This window comes from Aotus nancymaae, unplaced genomic scaffold (assembly GCF_030222135.1).
Source record: "Aotus nancymaae isolate 86718 unplaced genomic scaffold, 86718_ANA_hifiasm-v0.15.2.pri h1tg000079l, whole genome shotgun sequence".
In the NCBI taxonomy this organism is placed as follows: Eukaryota; Metazoa; Chordata; class Mammalia; order Primates; family Aotidae; genus Aotus; species Aotus nancymaae.
Genome location: NW_026988494.1, coordinates 26452164 through 26473926, shown reverse-complemented (window position 1 = coordinate 26473926; position 21763 = coordinate 26452164). Strand labels below are relative to the sequence as shown.

The following is a 21763-nucleotide window of genomic DNA, read 5'->3' as shown; positions in this document are numbered from 1 at the left end:
AGGGTTTCTTTTGGGGGTAATGGAAATGTTCTAGAATTAGATTGTGGTGATGGTTGCATAACATAGCAAGAATACTAAAACCCACCAAATTATATGCTTTAAAACGGTGCATTTATTGTTATGGGAATTCCATTTCAATAAAAAGAAAATAGGTAAAAAGAAAGAAAGCAAACACCTGCCCAGGTTAAGAGTGACAGGTTCTGAGAATAAAGTTTCCCTTCCATCTGTGTTCACAGCAGATGGGCTCAGGAGACCAGCATACTCATGACGCCTCACTTAGACCTCTGTTGCCCAAACCTTACACTGCAGGTCAAAGCTACCACTATGGACCCTTTGGGAAACCAGCATGTTCACTGTATGACACAGAGTCACTTTTGCATCCTGATGGACTTTGGGGTCCCAGGCCTGGAACCTGATTTCATACATGATGTGGCAGATATTGGTGGCTGCCTACCCAATCCCCAGTCCCCTGTTCTTACTAAACAGTACCCTTGCTTTTATTCTAGGCATCAATGCACTTAGCTAAAAGACTACATTTCCCATTGGCCAAGGGTTGCCAATGAGCATGAAGTTGCAGGCCCTTGGGTGGGACTTCCGGGAAAGCTCTTTTAAAGAGGGCCAACTCACTAAAGGCCTCTCTCTCTTCTTTGCCCTCCCTCCTTCCTGTCTGGGATACAAATGTGATGGCTGGAGCTCTAGCAGCTATCTTGGATCATGAGATGAGACAACTTTGAGGATAGAAGCCATGGGTAAATATGATGGAACATAAAGATGGAAGAATTTGGACTAATGGAGTGGTCATATCAATCTTGGACTTCCAAACTTTAACCCTTTTTTTTCTTAAAAAACCCAAACCTTTATTTCGAATGTTAATCAGGGTTCAGTCACCTGTTGCTGCATAACAAGCCACACCAAAGCCAGAGGCTTAAAATAACAGACCACATATTTGACTCATGATTCTACAGATTGGGTATTTGGGCTAGATTGGGAATTTTGGCTAGGCTCAGCAGGGCAGTTCTTCTGGTCTCAGCCTGACTCTCTTCTGCACCTGCAGTTGGACTCAGAAGGTTGGCTGGCTGTCAGCTGGGGACCTTGGTTCTCTTGGACATGTCTTATCCTTCATGGGTCTCTCACGTCCCTCTGGCATGAGACTGAGGGTCTCATGGCAAGCCTGAGGTGAAAGCATAAGCAAATACAATCAATCAAGGCAACAACTGCAAGCATATGGAACCTCTTGAGACCTAAGTGTAGAGCTGGCAGTCTATTGCTTTTGCTACGTTTGTTGGCTAAGGCCAGTTGCAAGGCTGTCCAGAGCCAGGCTGGGTGGAGACCACAAAGTCCCAGGATAATAGAGGGTGGCTATGCAGAAGCCATTCATTGGAGGCACTGGAAACTTTAACTCCCTATGATTTAAGCCATTTATTTGGATTTACTGTTACATCCAGTGAAAATTATCTTAAACAACACACCTGCCTTTGAGCACCTCGTCATTCCCAGGAGGTTCAGGCAGCTAAATGCTTTTCTTCCCTTGCAGTTGAGGAAGAGAAAGAGCAAGAGTGAAGTCAGTTAGCTTCTCTGGACTTTTCTTTCCTCATGCACCAGATGGAAGAGCTGAACCCGATGACCTGGATGTTCTTGGTGGGTTGAATGAAGCTGCATGTGGTGGGAGGTGGTCTTCTGTGATGCATGGGGCGCGGTGGCTCACACCTATAATCCCAGCACTTTGGGAGGCTGAGGTGGGTGGATCACCTGAGGTTGGGAGTTTGAGACCAGCCTGACCAACATGGAGAAACCCTGTCTCTACTGAAAATACAAAATTAGTTGGGTGTGGTGGCGCATGCTTGTAATTCCAGTTCCTCGGGAGACTAAGGCAGGAGAATTGCTTGAATCTGGAAGGTGGAGGTTGTGGTGAGCTGAGATCGAGCCATTGCACTCCAGCCTGGGCAACAAGAGCAAAACTCCGTCTAAAAAAAACAAAAAACAAAAACACTGTTGAGTGGGTGAGTAGAAGAACCTTGCCCCTCAGGAAAGCACAAGTAGACTTGAAGGGGTGCAGACTGTGGTGTTTGTGACGGCTTCAGGGCTTCCCGCTTGCCACACAGCCACTGAGACACCACCTTGAGGACCATGGGCTTCCCTTGGCTGTGGTAATGGCCACAGAGCAGCAAGCTGCCCCCTGCTTTTCTGATTGGCAGGATACATTTATTAAAATAGTCGGAGACGAAAAGTCACACACCCTTATTTCCACTGCTTTGTGTGTGTGTGTGTGTGTGTGTGTGTGTGTGCAAGAACTTGGAATTAATAAAACTCTTGGCTGGGTGTGGTGGCTCATGTCTGTAATCCCGGTACTTTAGGAGGCTAAGGTGGGAAGATTGCTTCAGCCCAGGAGTTCAAGACCAGTGTGGGCAACATGGCAAAACCCTGTCTCTACAAAATATAAAAAATTATATTTGATATAATTAAATTATTTATATGTATATTACTTATATTTATAATTATATATTTGTACTTATTTATTGTATTTATACTTATTACTATATTTATACTTACATATTTATAATTATATAAGTATAATTATGTAAGTAAATATATATAAAATACTTATTTATAAGTATACAAGTAATATAAGTAAAACAATTTTATTTATACTTATTTATATACGTATATAAATAAATTTATTTAAATGTGAATATATTTATACTTATATTTATAATTTATACTTACATAAGTAATATAAATATAAGTAATTTTATATTCTATAAATATAATTAAGCACTACAGGTATATTATAATGTAATTTAAGTATACCTTATATACATTATATAAGTATAATTAAGCACCTGTAGTCTCAGCTACTTGGGAGGCTGAGGAGGGAGGATTGCTTGAGTCTGGGAGGTTGAGGCTGCAGTGAGGCATGATTGAGCCACTGCACTCCAGCCTAAGCGACAGAGTAAGGCCCTGTCTCAATAAAATAAAATAACATGCAATTCTTATTTCTTCTGCTTCTGAGGTGATGGAAGTTCACTCCTGCACACACCAGCTTGGCATCTTCTTTGCAATAGAAGCCCAACCGGGGAGGCTGCAAACGTTAGAATCCAATCTGTATTGACAGGTAAGTTTTGAGGCAGATTGAGAAAGCTCTTAAAATTGTCATCAGAAAATCTCAGTAGAGGGAGTACAGGGGAAGGAGGCGGCTGCAGCTGGGCCCCACATCGAGCTCCATGCACCTCCACCCACCTGCCAATTTTCCCCTCTCAGAGTAAAGAGCCTCTCCCCGCCAGGTATTTGGCTGCTTGGAATTTACTGATTAATTACGGCGCCTACCTCCAATTGGTCTCCTTAGTAACCACGTTAGCAGGGTCCCACTTGAAAAGCTGCTTCTTACTCAATGAGGGCAAACTCTCTTCACAGTTTAAAACATTTTTAAGTCAGAGCACAGTAGATTTTAAAGATAGAGGAACACACACGTTTCTTCACAACTTCGCATCAAAATACAGATGGACTTTTGAACTATCAAGGGCAAGTGGCGTTTTAGTAATCAGTAAGTGCTAGGTTTAAAGGAAGAGTTGGGTGAATACAGTTTCAATCAAATGGCCAATGATTGCCTTTGCAAGTATAGGTTTTACTACCAGAGTATCCAGCCTAGTGCTGGGTTAGGGGATGTCAGAATGAAAGATATGGTGGCTTATACCTGTAATCCCAGCACTTTGGGAGGCCGAGTTAGGGGGATCTCCTGAGGTCAGGAGTTCCAGACCAGCCTGATCAACATAGTGAAACCCTGTCGCTAAAAATATAAAAAAATTAGCTGGGTGTGGTGGCAGATGCCTGTAATCCCAGTTACTTAGGAGGATGAGGCAGGAGAATCACTTGAACCCGGGAGGCAGAGGTTGTGGTGAGCCGAGATCGTGCCATTGCACTTCAGCCTGGGCAACAAGAGCGAGACTCCGTCTAAAAAAAAAAAAAAAAAAGAAGCTGGCCCAGGGACAAGTTAGATCAATGCATGGTGACCAACACATCATTTGCTATAGTGACTCAGACCATTCAAGAATGAGGGAGTGCATGATGAGGTGCTAATTGTGGATCAGACTGGAAGTGAAAGAAGTTCAAGTGAGGAGAGTGCAATTCAAGAGAGGAGAAGATGTTCAAGTGATGTTTATCTTATGTTTTGAATAACGTGTTAAGATGTCGAGGACAAATGGCAGGTTCTGAGTGGGCAGGAAAGTGGTCGCTGGGCTTTAGCACAGGTGACTAGCAGGATTAGGGGGTGTGTTAGTCTGCTGGGGCTGTCAGAACCAAGTGCCACTGACTGGGTGGCTTCAGCAATGGGAATGCATTTTCTCATAGTTCTTGAGGCTGGAATTCTGAGATCAAGTGTCGGCAAGGTTGACTTCTCCTGCGGCCTCGCTCCTGGCCTTGGAGCTGGCCGTCTTCTCCCTGTGTCCTCACGTGGCTGTCTCTGTGTGCATCTGTGCCTTCATCTCCTCTTCTTTTAAGAACACCAGGGCTATGGGATTAGGGCTACCCTAATGACTTCATTTACCCTAAATCACCTCTTTAAAGCCCCTACCTCCAAATACGGTCACGCTCTGAGGGGCTGGGGTTAAGACTTCAGCGGAGGAATTTGGGGGAGGGGTGTACAGTTCACCCCATAACAGGGGGATAATGAAACTGTGCTCATCACATAATGATAGAATTCCAGGAAGGGAAATAAAGTTCACTGCGGGACATGGGTGAATAATGTGTATGGGGCGTCCCTTCCACCCTCAGCCCCAAACCCAGGAGTTGGGATCCCGGACACTAAGCTGACAATGTGCCCCAGCGTTACCATGTCATAATGTCCTGGGAACACCCCATGTAGGTCCCATGACTACATCTTAAGAGTTACATCAACGGCTAGAAGCTGTATCCTGAACCTTGAATGTTAAGATCAAAGAAACTTAAAAAGTGCCATGCTCAGAATAAGAAGGCATCCAGGCGTCCAGGTCTCCAGGCGTCCCAGCACCCAGGCACTTCCGAAGCCTGATCACGGTCCCTGAAAAGCTTTGTAGGATGGTGCAGTTGATTTGAATGCCATGGAGGGGTCTGACACCATTCTCTTCCGTTTTTCAGAAATACATGCGTGTTCCACGTTGGAGAGCAAACCCGGCTTCAGCCTGTCCCTCTGTTAAATTAGTCACAGGTTTCGTAGGTTGGCTCATTTGCTCTCACAACCCCACTCTTTGTGGGGGCCTCTTGGGGCTCCAGCCCACATCTCCCTTTGGTCTTGGGTACCATAATTCCAGTGCCTTCGAGATGTTCTCACTGAGATCTCACCTTGATGCTGACGAGGATGTTGTGATATCCCTGTTAGGGAAAACCCCCATCTGCACGTTCAGTGTCGTGATGTCGTTCCCCCAGCCTCTCTATTTTGTAACCTGAGCCATCTTTCTTCTTGCTCTTGCCCTCATCCTTTGTATTCAGGTTTGCAAATGTAATCAATTCCTCTCCATCACAGTTTGTTAGGGTTCCTAGCGTGCGCATGCTCTCTCCCCGCTCTCTTTCTCTTTCTTCAATCTGTCCTATACACAGCAGCCTGCCTAATATTTTTTAAATGGCATTTTCCTTTTGCTTCAATACCTTGCTCCAGAATTCTAGTTTAAAGGCAAAGAATGATAGAAGTGGAAAGTAGTGAACCTGAACTCTAAAGACCAGTGGTTGAGTCCTGGCTTAACCCCCACCTTGTCGTGTGACTTTAGCCAAACCACTCCTGCTACCAGGGTCTTTTTGTAGAGATGGGGTCTCACTATGTTGCCCAGGCTGGTCTGAGCCTTCTGACCTCAGCAATCCTCCTGCCTCGGCCTCCCAAAATGTTGCGATTACAGGCATGGGCCACAGCACCCAGCCTTGAATTCTTATTCTTTAAAATGGGCATAGTGGCCAGGTGCAGTGGCTCACACCTGTAATCCCAGCACTTTGGGAGGTCAAGGCGGGAGGATCACTTGAGGCCAGAAGTTTGAAATCAGCCTGGACAACATAGTGAGACCCTATCTCTATGAAAACAGAAAAATAATAGGCATAATAATAGCTAACAGTGGTGGTGTGAGAATTCATTCAGTTAATGTAAATGAAGGAGCTTTGAAAACTATAAAACAGACAAATATAAAATACAATGATTATTCCTCAAGGCCATCTCAAGTACAACCAACCCTTATGTCTAATTAAAAGTTGGTCTTTTCCTTTTTTCAGCTTACAGCATTTTTTCTGGATAATATGTCTGGACAATGGTTATTTCCAGATTTGCAGTTTGAACTGCAGAATGTACCTCGTGCTGTTCTCTGCTGGTACTCCACCCTGCCTGTCCAGGACCCTGCCTGTCCAGGAAAGCTGGGAACTGCTGGAGGGAAGAAACTTACGTTCTTTCTTATTTCTATGCAGCTGAGCACAGTGCCAGGCACACTGAAGTCCATCAATTTCACATGCATGCATTGGGCACCTAATTCTTGTTGATATACAGAAGGCATGTATTAATGGGGAGGGGATTCAATATCATATAAAAATTCCTGCACTCAAAAAGCTCACAGTCGGGCTGGAAGATGAGCTGCAAGAACTAAAAAAGGTACAGATGGCATTTCTACTGTTAGCAAAAGACACCTGGGTGTTTAAGGGAAATGCATCTCCTCCAGCTGGGACTGTGAAAAAGGTTTGGCCGACGGGGACGATTTGAGCAGGGTCTTGAAGGCCAGGCGAGATTGGATAGGCAAAGATGGGGAAGGGTGTGAGAGTCAGCAGGCCAGGTGAGCTTCCTGGAGGAGGCTTTGCAGAAGGGAGCCGCAGCAGCAGAGGCTGGAAATGCAGGCAGGGTGAGACCGTAGAAGGCCTTGAACAGTGGCCTCAATGGCTTACACTTCATCCAGTGGGGATTAGTAGGGCACTGGGAAGATATTGAATGCTTCTGTGCAGGGGAGTGATGCTAGGCAGTGTTTTAGGAGTGGTCAGCTAGGGCCAATACTAAATACTTATTGACTGGGGCGAGCGGGAGAGCTTCCGTAGGTGTTCATCTGTCTGGTTCTGTATGGATGACTGCAGCCTCAAAAGCCAGCTAGAAATAGACATACAAATGGTCCAGCAACTGCACTGAAAGCTTTCTATTTTTTCAGCAAATAGTGTCACATGAAAATATCCTAATTCCTGGATGTTTCCTGTTTCTAGATCAGGAAATCTCATATCTCAAACCTCTCCTCACTGCCACCATTAGAGGCATGACAGCCTGCCACGTTCTGAACCCGAGCTTAAACCTGAGAGTCCCTCCTTCCTGCCTCTGCCCTGCTCCTCATCAAAGAGTGTTGTGTAAAGCTGGTGGAATGCCATTTGGCAAACTTGTGTTGTTGTTGATGCAAGATGACTAGCTTCCCAAAGCTCTTTTGTGGTTCTGGAAAAGGAAGATAGGAGATAGATTTTTTTTTTTTTTTTTGAGAAAGAAAATAGTTATAGTCCTTTAAAAAGTAAAAGAATGGATGTCTAAGATTTCTAAGTTCAGGTTTTCCGTATCAATTAAATGACATTGCCAGGGCACCTTGTTGTAACTTTCTCCCTCCCCCAGGGATTCCCCCTCCCCCATAGCTTTCCCCTACCCTGCCTAGGCCTATGGTGGCTACAGAGAGACACAGACACACACACACGCACATGCACACGCACATGCACATGCACACATGCACACATGCACACATGCACACATGCACACAGCTGGTAGTTTCAGCTTCTTCCTCCCCCATGGCTTCCCCCTCCCCTATGGCTTCTCCCTCCCCCATGGTTTCTATCCCCTGGGGGCTTCTCCCTCCCCCGTGGCTTCCCCCTACCCTGCCTAGGCCTCTGGTGGCTACATAGAGGCACAGACACACACACACGCGCATGCACACGCACACATGCACACAAGCACACAGCTGGTAGTTCCAGCTCTGTCTGCCATCATTACAATCAAAGCGCGTTTACCGAGCATCCACATGAGCTGGCACTGTTAGAATTATTTGCCAAATGTGTCTCGCGGAAACACATGAACACAGTTCCTAAAAAAATCTGAAGCCACAAGGTCGGTTAAGATAATGGCATCGCTTCTCCGAGGGTAAGGTATGAGTTAACCTCGGGTGTCTTGGATAACAAGCCGAGTGCAGATCCCCAGGAAAGGAACTTTTTTGGAGTGACTGACTGGCAACTGCCGAAACTTGGTGGCGCCTTTCCCTGGGGCTTTGCGCCCCAGTGTTGAAGAGGTACCCAGGCCTGGCCCTGGGAGTCCAGGCTCCTAGCTTCCTGACAGATAAGGCTAAATGAGCATGGGGCTCCCTCCTGGGAAACACATCTGTATTCCACGCTGCCACAGGCTTCCCCTGCGGCCTTGTCCAGGACCTGAATGTTTTATCGAACCATTAATAGTAAATTTTCTGCTTGAATTCCTCGCTGCTTGGAGACAAAAGGCACCAGAGGGCCGTCAGTCAGGCTCACGGTTTGGGTAGAAATGTTCTTATTTGTATTCCATAGCTCTGTGTATGTGTGTATCTAAACAAGACCCAGCCACCCCTCCCCCTAAGCTAACTGTCCGTATGGGTGTTCATTCATTTGACACACAGGCCTGGAAGGCCTCTTAGTGCCAGGCACTGTGCTGGGGCTGGGCGCAAACAAGAATGAGGCCGATCACATCCGAAAGACGCCGGAGCCCTTGAAGCTTAAAACTGCATTAGGTACACACACAAAGCCGTGCGTGTCCCAAATGTGAATAGCTTCTGGAAGGTCCTAAATAAATGAACAATAGACTCAGAAGAGAGTAGTAAAAGGAAGGTCAGATGATCATACTGGGGAAAATAAATACACATGTGGATTGGGGAAGACAAGAAAGCAAGCATTGATGTGATTTTTCCTTCTTTTCAGCATTCCTTCCCTCCCTCCCTCCCTCTCTTGATAGACTCGCTCTGTCGCCCGGGCTGGAGTGTGGTGGCTCAATCTCGGCTCACTGCAACCTCCATCTCCCAGCTTCAAGCAATTCTGCCTCAGCATCTTGAATAGCTGGGATTACAGGCGTCCGCCACCATGCCCAACTAATTTTTGCATTTTTAGTAGAGACCAGGTTTCACCATGTGGGCCAGGATGGTCTCGATCTCCTGACCTTGTGATCCACCTGCTTTGGCCTCCCAAAGTGGTGGGATTATAGGCGTGAGCCACCTCGCCTGGCCCTCCCTCCCTCCCTCCTTTCCTCCTCCCCTCCACCCCTCCTCCCCTCCCCTCTTCTCTCCTCCCCTCCCCTCCCCTCCCCTCTCTTCTCCTCTCTGCTCTCTCCTCTCATTTTGCTCTTGTTGCCCAGTGTGGAGTACAATGACACAATCTTAGCTCACTGCAACTTACATCTCCCGGGTTCAAGTGATTCTCCTGCCTCAGCCTCCTGAGTAGCTGGGATTACAGGCATGCTCCACCATGCCCAGCTAATTTTTTATATTTAGTAGATTTCACCACGTTGGTCAGGCTGGTCTCAAAGTCCTGACCTCAAGTGATCCACCCGCCTTAGCTTCCCAAAGTGCTGGGATTACAGGTGTGAGCCACCAAGCCTGGCCAAGATTTTATTTGATGTTCTTATATACATGGTAAAGTAGGGAGAAAAATTTTAAGGTTAGATGAGAGGACCTTACATATCTAGAGTCTTTGCAAACAATATAGTATTTTATCATACTCAATGATTTGCTGAATGAATAAACATTCTACCACAAAACAATTGCCCCAGTAATTTCCTGAGCTGGAAAGTTTACTTACAGAATAGGAAATGGTATTTTCCCAGCAAAAGAGAGTGATTTTTTTTTGCTTATATGAGCAATACATGCTCAATGTAAAAACGATTTCAGACTATACAAAAAACTATAAAAATGAAAGCAAAAAATTTTCTAGAGTTTTATCTCTCAGATATAACTCTTACTAATATTTGGTGGTATTGACTACCAAACTTTTCTTTTTTTTTTTTTTTTGAGATGAAGTCTTACTCTGTCACCCAAGCTGGAGTGCAGTGGTGTGATCTTAGCTCATTACAACCTCCACCTCCTGGGTTCAAGTGATTCTCCTGCCTCAGCCTCCCGAGTAGCTGGGACTACAGTCACGTGCCACCACACCTGGCTAATTTCTGTATTTTTAGTAGAGATGGGGTTTCATCATATTGGTCAGGCTGGTCTTGAACTCCTGATCTTGTGATCTGCCCACCTCAGTCTCCCAAAGTGCTGGAATTACAGGTGTGAGCCATCACACCTGGCCAAACTTTTGCTTATGCATGTATCTTTAAAACACTACCGCCATGTTCATAGCAGCATTATTCACGATGGCCAAAAGGTAGACACAACCCAACTGTTGGTTGTGGGATGAATGGACAGGAGAATGTGGTCTATCCAGGCAATAGAATATTATTCAGCCTTACCAAAGAAGGCAATCCCCGCCCATGCTACACCGTGGATGGACCTTGAAGACATCGTGCCGAGTGAAAGAAGCCAGTCACAAAAGGACAAATACTGCATGATTTCATTCATATGAGGTGCCTCAAGGGGCCCTTACTGTTTTCTGGCACAATGTGTTCTGGAATTACCTTGCATTTTCTTTGCCCCAAATCTAAAATCGACCAAAAGAGAGAATCTGAATCTAGAATCTAGAATCAACCAAAAGAGAGAATTCCTAGAGACAGAAAGTTGAATGGTAGATGCCAGGGGCTGAGGAGGGGGAGTGGGGAGTTGATACTTAATGGGTGCAGAGATTCAGTTTGGGAAAATGAAAAAGTTCTGGAGCTGGATGGTGGTGATGCATGTATCTTCTAAGAAAAAGACGTTCTTTTCCCCAGTCACTATATCCTTATCATAGCTAAGAAAATTAAACATAATTCAATACCATCTAATATCTAATATATATTTAAAAATTTCCAAGTGTCTCCAAATTATCTTTTATCATTTTTAAAATCAAGAATCCAATTAAGCTTATATAGTACATTTTTTGGTCTTTTTCTTTTTTTGTAATTTAGAGGCAGCATCTCACTTGCTGTGCTGCCCAGGCTGGAGTGCAGCAGAACTTCTTTTGTTTCTTGACACTGACTTTCTGGAATGTTCTGTCCAGTTGTCTTTCGGAACGTCTCCATTTTGGATTTGTCTGGTGTTTCTTCATGATTAGATTCATTAGGAGGCAACTGTTGGCAATACTAAGTTTGATTAATTAGTCGATAAAGTAACTGAACAGTCTTTCCATTGCAATGATATATTTTGCCTTTCTAATCAATAAGGAATCGTGAGGTGATAGCCTTGAGACTGTGTGAATATTCTATTTCTCTATAACTCTTTATTCAATATATTTTTTGATGATTGTTGCTGAATCAATGATTATGTTGGGGATTGCACAATGATCATTTTCTATCACTCCGTCCTCATTTATTAGTGCTTTTCTTGTAAAAAAGAGCTTTTCTGCATTTTCCTTCTCTCATTCTTTCTTTCTCTTTAGGAACACTACGGATGTATAGATCTTTTAAAAAAATCATCACGGTACCACAAACACTTACTGTAATTCTTTTCTGATGTTCGGATTGCCCCACATTTGGCCTGTGCCCTGGCCTGACCCCGTTAGTCTTTGAACACTGCTTTCTGGCACAGTGTGCTCTGGGATTACCTTGCACTTTCTTTGCCCCAAATGCAAAATCAACCAAAAGAGAGAATTGAATGGCCAGAGGAGAATCTCTTGTACTCCTCACCCTTTATCCCAATAGCGATAGAAGAAGGTGGGGTAAGGAAAGGACCCCATAAAAGAGATATTCCTGCCTATGTTTGTGTGTATTGTTGGGGTGTGGGTAAAAGGGGAGTCCCTTGGGTGGGGGAAAAAGCTGGAAGGCTTAACACCCCAGAACATCAAGATGTGGACCAGCGTGCCCATTCTAATCCCTTCCTGTGTTGTCCTGGGACATATCCATTGCATGTTTCCATGTCACACTTAGCTCTGTGTTCATTTGAACCCAGATTTACCTGTATGAAAACGCTGTTGGGAGCATGACTATTATTGACCTCCATGGAGATGCATAGTCAGACAAACCCTTATCAACTTGGCTAACATGTACTGAGCTCCTGTTATGGGCCAGGAGCGTTGATTTCACAAATGTTACCTCATTTAGGCTTCAAAGCAACTGTGCAAAAGAGGTGCTATGATTCTCATTTGACAAGTGAGGAAATGGGTTTTAGATGAAGTAACATCTCAAGCTCACGTGCTGCTAAGGGGCAGAATCTACACTTGAATTCAGTTCTTCGGACCTCAAATGTGGTGCTTTCTCTCCTATTCCTTACAAGCCAGTGTATGAAAACAACCCAATTCCCTGATAGAGTCAGTCAGCGAATGCGCCCTGATTACTTACTACCTGCTCACCACTGTACTAGGCATGTCCAAGGGTACATCATTTATTAAGCACTGACTGTGTAATTTATAAATTACCCACTGACTAGTTTATAGAGGAAACAGGCTTAATGGACTCACAGTTCCATGTGGTTGGGAGGCCTCACAATCCTGACTGAAGCTGAAAGAGGAGCAAAGTCTTGCCTTACATGGCGGCCGGCAAGAGAGCGTGTGCAGGGTACTCCCCTTTATAAAACCATCAGATCTCATGAGACTTATTCACTATCATGAGAACAGCATGGAAAAGACCCCCCCACCCGACCACCAAGGATTCAATTACCTCTCACTGGCTCCCTCTCACGACACAAGGGAATTGTGGGAGCTACAGTTCAAGATGAGATTTTGATGGGGACACAGCCAAACCATATTAACTTGTTTAAAAAGTTTTGCAAAAAGAGTATTGATTTGGGGGTTAAGATACCTTAGCTGACAATTAGATATTTTTACACTGAGCATCTGTGTTGTACTAGGTATGGACACAGGCATATGCTCTGGCAGGATGCTGTGGCTCATGCCTATAATCCCAGCACTTTGGGAACTTGAGGTGGGAGAATCATTTGAGGCCAGGAGTTCGAAACCAGCCTGGGCAACAGAGTGAGACCCCCATCCCTACAAAAAAAATGATAAAAGTAGTCAAGTGTGGAGGTGGGTGCCTGTAGTCTCTCAGCTACTTGGGAGGCTGAGGTGGGAGGATTGCTTGAGCCCAGGAGGTTGAGACTGCAGTGAGATGTGATTGCACTATTGCACTCCAGCCCAGGTGACAGAGTGAGACTGTCTCTTTAAAAAACTATGTTTTAATCTTCATAACACTCTGTTATGAACTGAATTCTGTCTCCCTTAAATTCATATGTTGAAGCCCCAATTCCTAGTGTGACCGTGTTTGAAGTTAGGGCCTTTGAAGAGGCAGTTAAGGTAAAAAACAGTCATATAGGTGCACCCTAGTCCATTATGACTGGTGGTATTAAATAAGAAGAGAAAGAGACACACACACAGGACAGGCATGAGGACACAGCAAGAATGGGGCTGTCTGCAAGCCCAGCAGAGAGACCACAGGAGCGCCCAAACCTGCTGCCATCTTGATCTTGGATTTCCCGCCTCCTGAATGGTGAGAAAAGAAATAGCAGTTGTTTAAGCCGCTCAGTCTAGCATTCTGCTATGGCAGTCCTAGCAAATGAATACTCATCTCTTCAGGAAAGGAAATAGGATCTCGACTTCTCAGTTAAAAGAGAACGTGGTTCAGAGAGGTGAAGACTTTTCCCAAGGTCCCACAGATGGGAAGTGGTGATGGTGGAATTCAGACCCAGGTGTGTCTACACTAAAGCTCTGAGCCTTTCCACTGCACTCGCGTTTGGCACTGCCACAGCCGAGGCACTGGGTACAGCCGGGTACATGAGGCCAGCCACAGTCCCCATCACAGCACTTGAATGTTGGATGAGTGTCTTTGCCTCAAATAACTTTATGATTTGGGTTAGATAAGAAACCAAGCAAGTACTAACCTGCATTAACCTCCAGACTGTTTTGGTGAAAGTTCTTGGAATAATAATTCAGGGAAGAGAAAGTTCTGGGCAGACTGGAACAGCCGGAGAAAGTTTTAGGAGGTAGACAGGACTCCGCCTGGACCTCAGTTCTCAGGTGCCAGGATGGAGGGTTGTCGCCAGTTACCATCCATGTCCGGTGGATTATTTATTTACTTCCATACTGTAAGTCATCCTGTGAATACTTTACAAAAGTGAGAATAAAAATATAGTGAAAACGGCTTTGCTAAAAATTTTAATGAGAATGCATACGTAGCCGACCTCCTTGCATTGTAAATTGTAAGCCACAAACATAATTAAAAATGAAACACTGCAGTCACGTGTCCTTTTTTTTTGAAATGGAGTTTTCACTCTTGTCACCCAGGCTGGAGTGCAATGGGGCGGTCTCGGCTCACAGCAACCTCCGCCTCCCGGGTTCAAGTGATTCTTCTGCCGCAGCCTTCCAAGTAGCTGGGACTACAGACATGTGCCACTATGCCTGGCTATTTTTTTTTTTTTTTTTGTGTGTGTGTGTGTGTGTGTTTTTAGTAGAGACAGTTTCATCATGTTGGTCAGGCTGGTCTCAAACTCCTGACGTCAGGCGATCCACCTTCCTCGGCCTCTCAAAGTGCTGGGATTACAGGCATGAGCCACTGCGCCTGGCCACATGTCCTTTTAACAAAAGGAGATGATCCAGGTTCTTGTCACAAATTATTGCGCGATGAAGTCTTTTCTGTTGATTAACACAGGGCAAAATGCTGTATTTCCTTTTTGTTCTTAAAAAACCACATTGCCGTGTATGTACCTATGCAACAATCCTGCATGATCTGTACATGTACCCCAGAACCTAAAGTACAATTAAAAAAAAATTGCTGTTCACGCATTGATTATTAAGTTTGAGGACACTTACTTAGGATGGTGTCATCTGAGGCCTGATAGCCTGAGCTTTCACTTTAAGGATACATTTTACCGTCATTATTAGTGTCTTGAGTGCCACTCTGTCTCTTTTCATTTCATTTTCTGGTTCATCTAATAATTTGAAATGTCTTTTTCTGTCCATTTTATTTTCTTTGCCTTTTTGGGTGGAAAATGAAACATTCTGACTTGTCAAGTGTGTTCAATGAAGACAAAAAGCACCCTACAAAGATGGTGTCTCCTGCCTTCTTTTGTACCCTCTTGAGAGATGGTGTCATTCTTTGGGTAATAAGAAAATGAAAGGAACAGTTTGGAGATTTCTCAATAAAACTGAAAATTGAGTTACCAGATGGTCCAGCAGTCCCACTGCTGGGTATAAAATCCAAAAGATAGGAACTCAGTATGTCAAAGAGGTGTCTGCACTCCTGTGTTTGTTCCAGCGCCATTTACGGTAGCTAAGATTTGGAAGCAACCTGTGTCCATCAACAGATGAATGCATAAAGAAAATGTGGTACGCGTGGACAATGGAGTACTGTGCAGCCATTCAAAGAATAAGACCCAGTCATTTGCAACAACGTGGATCAACAACCTGGAGCCTGGGTGCGTTGGCTCACGCCTGTAATCCCAGCACTTTCGGAGGCTGAGGTGGGCGGATCATGAGGTTGGGAGTTTGAGACCAGCCTGACCAACATGGTGAAACCCTGTCTTTACTAAAAATACAAAAGTTAGCCAGGCGTGGTGGTGCACGCCTGAATCCCAGCTACTCAGGAGGCTGAGGCAGGAGAATTGCTTGAACCCGGGAGATGGAGGCTGCGGTCAGTTGAGATCGCTCCACTGCACTCCAGCTTAAGAGATAGAACAAGACTTCATCTCAAAAAAAAAACAAAAAAACAAAACAACCTGGAGATTATTATGTTAAGTGAAATAAGCCAGGCACAGAAAGACAAACATCGAACGTTCTCACTTATTTGTGGGACCTAAAAATCAAATCAACTGAACTCACAGACATAGAGAGTAGAAGGACATTTACCAGAGGCTGGGAAGGGCAGTTGGGAGGGACGTGGGGATGGTTCATGGGTACAAAAAAGCTCGAAAGAACAAATAAGACCTTATTTGATAGCATAATAGGGTGACTGTAGTCAATAATAACTTAATTGTATATTTTAAAATACACAATGCAATTGGATTATTTGTAACTCAAAGGATAAATGCTTGCATGGATGGATGAGCCATCCTTCGTGCTGTGCCTATTTCACGTTGCATGCCTGTATGAAAACGTCTCATGTGCCTCATACATATATACACTAAGTAGGTACTCACAAAAAATTTAAAAAACAATTAAAAATTGTTTTAAAAAAGGAAGACTAATGATCTGCCTCACTATTGCACCATCCTTCTGGGCAATGCCATCGTTCTTCCACTTCAAAATTATTTTCATCATTTTTGGCATGGTTGGGAACAATTGTTACTTAACAGTTGGATCATTTATCAGTCGTTCCCAACCATGGTAAAAATGATGAAAATAATTTTTGTTTTTTAAGACGGAGTCTCACTCAGTAGCCCAGGCTGAAGTGCAGTGGCACGATCTTGGCTCACTGCAACCACTGCCTCCTGGGTCCCAGTTCAAGCAATTCTCCTGCCTTAGCCTCCCATGTAGCTGGGATTACAGGTACTCGCCACCATGCCTAGCTAATTTTTGTATTTTTAGTAGAGACAGGGTTTCACCATGTTGGCCAAGCTGGTCTTGAACTTCTGACCTTGTGATCTGCCTGCCTCAGCCTCCCAAAGTGTTGGGATTATGGGTGTGAACCACCATGCCCAACTGAAAATAATTTTGAAATGGAAGAATGATGGAATTATCAGGATAATAGTAATTGAATAACAACAATTCCCAGGATAATGAAATAGTAAAGTGTCTCAAGATATAAGAAAAGTAAGATCACCTGGATTCTGTCATGGGTCTTATTCACATTGCTCTTGATAAAAACGATCCCAGGGACCCATATGGTAATTGCAAAATAAAATACGTTTTATTTAGTAAAAAATATGTAAATTCTCTCTTTGTTCTTTGAAAGACCTCTAAGAAGAAAAGGCATAATACATCAATTTTTGCAAAGCCTTAGAACTTACAAAAAGAAACACAACAGGGAATTGGGAACTATGGGTGAGGATAGACAGGCACTCCCACCATGGGAGGCAGGATTGGCAAACAGGCACAACAGTGAGAGGCAATACAGGAGTGGCAGTCAGTGAGAAAATCAGATTCACCCTGGCTGACACTTTGCTGGGGAGAGAGGGATCAGGTTGGAGGATTGTGATGGCCGCCCATCAGTTTGAGTCACAGGGACTCTGTTCTGCAGGCAAGAAGCAGTGAGTCTGAAGAGTTTTGAGCAGGATGGCATGAGGCATGCAAACATCTTCTTGGCTCTATTTTTTTTTCTTTTTCTAGGATTGTGGAGCTTTATTCCCAAGGAAAAAATACAGCTTTTGGGCTGGGCGTGGTAGCTCATGCCTGTAATCCCAGCACTTTGGGAGGCCGAAGTGGGCGGATCATGAGGTCAGGAGATCAAGACCATCCTGGCCAACATGGTGAAACCCCATCTCTACTAAAAATACAAAAATTATAGGGAGCAGAACATCACACACCAGGGTCTGTCGGGAGGAAGGGGCTAGGGGGAGGGATAGCATTAGGAGAAATCCTAATGTAGATGATGGGGTGATGGATGCAGTAAACCACCATGCACATGTATACCTGTGTAACAAACCTGCATATTCTGTACATATACCCCAGGACTTAAAGTATAATAATAAAAAAAAATCCAAAAATTAGCTGGGTGTGGTGGCGGGTACCTGTAATCCCAGCTATTGGGAGGCTGAGACAGGAGAGTGGCTTGAACCAGGGAGTCGGAGGTTGCAGTGAGCCGAGATCATGCCACTGCACTCCAGCCTGGTAACAGAGCAAGACTTTGTCTTAAAACAAAAAAAACATCGCTTTTAACATGTAATAAAAACCATACATAAGAATCTTAACATTCAGTTCAGATCATTGTGCATTTATTTGCAAGGACTTCAGTAGGGACTACATTCATTAACACAAATTAAAACCCACATGCTGTTTTCAGAGCCTATTAAAACTATACACCTATGAACAAGTCAGCTATTTAGTTAAGCTCTGTTTCATTGGAAGTTTGCATTGACTCCCCAGGTCTTGAATGCTTTGGGTGCCACACTGGCTGGCCGTTAAGGGTTGTGATGAAAAATCCCGGGAAGCTGAAGAGTGAACATGATCATAATCTCTAAAATGGTAAGTACAGTGGATACAGTGGACATGCACGTATTGCTTCAAATCCTGGAGGAGTTTCATAGGGAAGAAGCTTATGGAATCATTATCCCAAGAGGTGGTAGTGCCTGCAAAAGTAATTTCAAAGATTAAGATACTTGCGGAGATGACAGTTATAATTGGCTATTAAAGAGAATGGAGTGCTTTGGGGGGTGCACCCCAGAGGCCGCTGTCAGGGCGGTACGTTTCCAGCTGCATAGGCAGAGAGTCATACCTAGAATGGCCTTTCTCACATCCTTGGGAGGCAGTTTGTTCCAAGAGATGCATCTTGCTTTCAGGACACATTCCCATTGACTTTTTTTTTTTTTTTTAAACACAAAACAATCCTTTATTGTTGACTGGACTCAGGAAGTGGTTCTCACTGGGGGTCTCTTGTGAGGTTGCAATAAGTCATTGATGGGCACTGCAGTCATCTCGAAGGCTGTCTGTTAATGCTGTTTGCTAGGACTTCCACGGGGCTGACGAGTGGAACACGTATCCTCAGCCTCTCCAAGGTCGCCTGGGTTTCTTCACAACATGGCAGTGAGGACTGAAGGGCAAATGCCCCGAGAGAGCCAGGCTAAAGTACGTTTCATAGTCTAGCCTCGGAACATACCCGGTGTCACTTGCGCTGTGTTCTGTTCTCTTCCTTAGAAATGTGTCCCAAGTCTAGCGCATATTCAAGGCTAGGGGATTAGACTTCACCTCTTGAGGGGAGATCCATTGACTTGGGAAAGAAAAAAACCTGGTTGTCATTTTATTATTGTCACATATTGACAATAATTATACCTAACATTCCCCCGGTTCCATCCATTCAATGAGTCAAGCATTCATTCATTTAACAAATACTGATAGTTAGGCATTTTGGCCACACTTACATCTGAATAGGGCTTCACAGTTTTCAGAGGAACTTCATATCCAGTATTTGACTTGGTGTTCTCAACAACCATGCGTGAAGGCTAGGTGTGTTTAATTACTTCCATTTTTCAGATAAAGCAATAAGAGGCTGGGAGATGCGTCCAAAGTCTCTGTGCCTGGTCCAGAGGTCATTCAAACCCAGCTTTGTCCTGGAAGCACATTCTTTCCACTCACCACCCAGAACACCATCTTCCTCTTTCTCTCAAAATATCCAAGACTGGAGAGGAGGATAGACAGCCAGATAGACTTGCTCTGAGGTACCATGACTTTTGCATGCCGTGACCACAGTTGAGGCGTTTTAGGGTGAAATGCAGCACTATTAATAATTACCCTGGGGCAGCAGGCACGAACCAGGGATACTGTACAGAGGGTCACTTCACCCACACATGGTCAAATAACTGGAACCCAAGTATCTTGTGCTTTTCTGCAAAATCATGCCTTATTTTTTAAACTTTCTACCTCTTTGAGCAAAACCAACAAATGCTATCAGAGCCACAAGGATATGAGCGACCCACAGCTCCCCAGGAGAAGGCACGGGGGCATCTATGTGCACACATGCAGCTGCTCGGCTGGCTCCTGGAACCTGGTCCATTCCACATGAACTGAAGGTGTCTGGGGTATGGGTTTGGGGTTGCTGGGCAGAGGCCGGCAAGGAGATGGTCCAGCCATCCCAGGTGTCTCATTTCCCTCTCCTGCTGTATCACTGGTTGGGGAGGCAGGAAGACCACATTCTGGAGAGAGTGGGACTGGGGAGCCCTGGAGTGAATATTGGGCATCACTGTAGCCCTTCCTGGGGAGAAATGGCCAGGCCTTTGTACCCCACCTGCCTCAGTCACTCGATGCTGGGTGTTCAGGAAGCATGCACTAGAGAGTGGCACAGACTGCTGGGATTCACTTGGGGTGGCTGCAAAATGTTAGGGAAATATTAGGGAAAGTTAGAAGATTATAGTCTCAAGCCTTTTGGAAGGCAGAAAAGTTTTAATGGAACAGGCTGAAGGCAGCCAGTTAGTTAGGTTAGAATTTTAAGTCATAGGGTAAAAGATTAGGGACAATAAAGCTTTCCCAGTTAAGTCTGCTTACCCCACATCCCTTTGTCTCTACTCTGTTTACTCATGTAAACTTTGTGCTGGATGGTCCTCTCGGGGAGGTCGAAGGGGAATCACCTGTTAATGGTGTTTACCCTGGGCCCTGGGATCAAGACCTTCTATCATTCATAAAACCACTATTTTAACCATGTTAATTATCCGCAAGCATGTTGACTTAGAGCCTCTGTTATTAAATCTATATTGAATACATGTGAGGAGGTACAGGGAGGCATGGTTGGTTAGCTGCAATCGCCCTCTGAAAGCAGTTGATGACCATCCCTAGCCCTCTTGAAATCATCGTACTGGGTGTGAGAGTGCATTCATCCATCCGTCATTGACTCGGGGCCTGCAGGACAGACCTCCACAGGTGGTGATCAGTGTCTCAGGTGGTGACCCCTACAAGATTGAGGTCTCAAGTGGTGACTCCGAGGTGATCGAGGTCTCAAGGGACCTCTCTAGTTGAGGCAGATCCCGAAGGAGCTGAGAGCTGGCAGCTCTGTGCTGACCCTGCTTCCCACAGCCAGGCCCTAAGGCTTTCCTTCAAGGGGGGCCTGGGTGGCACATCTCATACCCCTTCAGGCTGTTATAGAAAGAACCAGAAAATGGAAAGAAAATGTCTATTTAAAATTAGATATGGTTTCAGGATTTAAGGGACCCACATCTGGTGTAGGTTCTTTCCACTCATTAGTTCATGCCTTGGACACGTCCCTTTCCCTTCCTGGAACTCACTGTTCTCATCTGTAAAAGTGAGAGAGCCAAATTACATTAGGAGCTTGCCCGGCTCCACCCTGCTGTTCTGTAGTCATGAAGTTATTTAATACCTGGGCTGGGCAGAGTTCTCTGCCTGTTAGAGTGGGTTAGAGCAAGCCTTCCCGTTCTTGGTTGGGGATATTTGTTACAGGCTATTCAAAGTAAACTAGAATACCCCTCAGAGAATAACGTTTTAAATGGAGCTGCAGAAAAATTTATTGTGGCTGGTAAGTGGCTAAAGAACAGAAAATCCCTAGGGAGTGATCAGAGGCCACTTGTCACACTTGGAAAAGATTTAACCATTCCATTAATGGGAAAGAGCACATAGAGTTGTGGTTAATAACAGTATTGTGCCGAAGTTAGCATCTATGGGGAGCAAATTGTGTTGTTCGTCTTCTTTGGATTTTACTTCCTTCCTGAAAACCCTTCACCAGCCTCTTCTGTGTCTTGCAAGCATCTTCTAATGGCACATTGGATGTGAAAGGTTTTTAGAAACTAATGGATTATCTGTAGCTTTCCATTACTCTTATCTCCTGTTCCAAGGTAATTAAAAGATGGCTGTGCCATTGAGTAATTTCAAGCGTTTTGTCCAATTATCTAATCTGCAGTATTTATCTTCTCTGCATTGCTGAATATCTTCTTCTCTCCTAGTCGAAGAAATCTAGGAGGCTTCACTTTTTTGGTAGATTGCTGACACCAGGGATGGCAGGTCGTCCTGGACCCGTGAGTCCCAGGCGGTCAGGTGTCAGCAAGGTGGAATGGGAGCTTCAGTGACAGGTTGGCATCTTAGAACATTCCACTGCTGACTCCTTGCAGAATGGGTGGGGCATAGAGGGAGACCCAAG

At 44.7% G+C, this 21763-nt stretch overlaps 1 long non-coding RNA gene across 1 annotated transcript; it reads left to right on the top strand.

Annotated features, from left to right (window-relative positions):
• The first annotated feature begins 482 nt into the window (after positions 1-482).
• LOC105705442 (uncharacterized) lies at positions 483-3312 on the top strand. Its single transcript, XR_001104676.2, has 3 exons — positions 483-749; positions 1535-1638; positions 3011-3312. It is a non-coding gene; the product is annotated as an uncharacterized LOC105705442 (long non-coding RNA).
• The last annotated feature ends 18451 nt before the right edge of the window (positions 3313-21763 follow it).